At 39.4% G+C, this 2,500-nt stretch overlaps 1 long non-coding RNA gene across 3 annotated transcripts in view; it reads right to left on the reverse strand.

Annotated features, from left to right (window-relative positions):
* Window positions 1-2,383, reverse strand: part of LOC125032764 — a 16,303-nt gene extending 13,920 nt beyond the window's left edge. The window contains exons 1-2 of one of the 3 annotated variants that reach the window (XR_007115566.1): window positions 2,343-2,383; window positions 1,527-1,823 (exon numbers count right to left, since the gene is read on the reverse strand). This is a non-coding gene — a long non-coding RNA (uncharacterized LOC125032764). Of the gene's footprint in view, window positions 1-1,526; window positions 1,828-2,342 lie in introns of those variants that run through there. The other 2 variants (XR_007115567.1, XR_007115565.1) reach the window with 2 other exon arrangements.
* Window positions 2,384-2,500: the final 117 nt, after the last annotated feature.

A 2,500-nucleotide genomic window follows, 5' to 3' on the forward strand; every position in this document is an offset into this window, starting at 1 on the left:
ATGTTTATAACATTATAGTAATTATAATGTTTATAATAAAAATAACATCATTGATATTCATAGCACAAGTAAAAAATATGTTTTTCCCACCAATTCATGGAAAGGTGAAATCAGGTAAGGTCACAAGATCTACTAATTGACTCCTTTGTGGCTAAGCACTTACAGAGCCATCTATGTACTTTAACAAAAATATAAAAAATGAGCCCAGCATTTTCCCAATTTTTTATTAATTTTCCCAGGCGGCAATGGGTTAATTGTAACTGAAATTTGTTTATTTCTGAGGGAGTAATGTATCAAGAAATTCAGTTTCATTATTTTATTATTTTTAATCTTAAAATGTTATGCAACTATGACTGGTTTCTTAAGTTTAAACATGATTTATATGTTTTTTGTATATAAGAAGAAATTAAGGTAATTATTCAGTGGTAACAATAGACTCCTCTCACCCTCTACTCCCCATATGTGTAGGGCATTTGCCTCTGCCCCCCCCTCCCCCCCCGGCTCACATTCTTGGCTTTGATGGCAGAGGAGGGTATATAAGGTACCTGAGAAACTGTAAGGTAAGATGTAAATAATACACACACACTAGATCACTATAATAATAATATAGACAGAATAAATCAATATACTGTCTAATGTCCCCCACCACCCCCAAAAAAAGACAAAGTATCCTCCACTTATTCATGGCAGGACACAGCATGCAAATGACATACAGGAGCTCCCCAAGTCTGTCCTACACTCAATCTGGTTGATCTTTACGGTATGGACACACTAAACTAGGAAAAATTTAAGATGATATTCTTGTAGACAACTAAGAGTAGGAGTCATTTGTATAAGAAATAATCTGCAGACACAAATGGCAACAGCATAAATAAAGGAAAAATATTGCGGAAAGTCCCCCACAGAGCCAAATCCAGTCATTGCTCACGCGTTTCAGCTTTATGCATACCAAAGAGAAGATAGTGTTTCTTAGGGGGTGTAGGGGGCACAGCCCCCCCATCAACCCTCCCCTCAGGCAGTCCCTAAAGGGCACACCCGGTCAGGGTAACTTGAAATAATCTTTTAATGTGGAGTTGGAGAAAGAAAATGGAAGGGTCGATCTTCTCTCATCTCTGTCCTGCATCTCCTTTATTTTCTATTTGCGCTCCTTTTGCCATTGAGGAAGAGTGTCTTTGTTTTTGTCAAGGTAACCACTCCACGCACTTTATGTTTTTACTGTAATCCTGACAGTCATACACAGAAAATGTTCGACAGTTCTTTGTAAATTATTCATATTTGACTCGGCAATTTTGGCCATGCTATGGTATTCTGACCATTTAACGAAACTGATATTTGGAATAAGTATTTCTTCAGTTAAAAGCCTCTTGGGTTCAAATACAATAATGAAACATCAAAAAAAAATCCACTTCTAAACCTTCACTGGCGAAATATGCAAAACACTGAACAGTACGAGAAATTTAACCAAACACCCTAGATCATCCAACAAACCCCAACGTAAAAAAAACAAAAACAAAAAAAAACAAGACCTCAGTGCCCCTTCTGCAGCAGGTCGATCTCCGCCTGCGTCTGCTGGATCTTCCTCTGCAGCCTCTCCCGCCTCCGCTTCAGCCACTCTATCCTCCAGGCCTTGAACTGGTACCCGCACACGAAGCCCAGGGTCAGCGTCACCCCCAGGGCCACGGCGAGGGACGGGGCGCTCAGCGTTACCTCTTGCTGACCCATCCTTAGGTTACCAAGCCGCCGGAGGTACTATCCGTCTGCCCTTCGGTCGCCGTCGACGTCGCGGAAGACGCGTTCGTGCAAGAGACGTTCACGCAACAGGCCTTCGTGTGAGAGACGTTCGTGTAGGAAGAATTCCTTCAAGGGCTTTGTTTACTTATTAGAAAATTCATTTTTCATGTTGTCCCCTAGTGACAAAACCGTAGAAGTATTAATATTAGTAGTAGTAGTAGTAATAGTAAAATCAGTAGTAGTAATAGTAGTAGTATTGGCAGTAATGGTTGTAGTATTAGCATCGTAATAGTAGTAGTAGGAGTAGTAGTAGTAGTAGTAGTAGTAGTAATAGGAGTAGGAGATAAAAAAAAAAAATCTGAATAAATGTTTGGTGTGTATGACTGGTAGAGAAGTTTCACGTTAAGGTATAGGTCCCCTTAGTTCCAAATAATACAACCCTTGGTAAGTGGGTTTTCTAGCAATTCACACACACACACACGCACACTGTGTTTGCCTTCGGCAAACACAGTAGCATAGTAAGTAGCATACTATAAATTGTCAATTATCTTTTAAATAAAGTAAATATTTTGTAATGCAGGTGTTTTGCACACGTGGATGCAACAACTAACCTAACCTGAGATCCCGACGTCAGGGGCCACCAAAGGACCACTGTGGATTCTGTTTTATCTTAGATAAATATGCATATACCAAAAAAAGTGACGCTGACTTCCAGTAAGTAAAAGTTATTTATTTTCCTATATTTTTCATCATCCCTAGAAAAACATTT

The sequence above is a fragment of the Penaeus chinensis genome, chromosome 15, assembly GCF_019202785.1.
Source record: "Penaeus chinensis breed Huanghai No. 1 chromosome 15, ASM1920278v2, whole genome shotgun sequence".
NCBI classification, from domain to species: domain Eukaryota; kingdom Metazoa; phylum Arthropoda; class Malacostraca; order Decapoda; family Penaeidae; genus Penaeus; species Penaeus chinensis.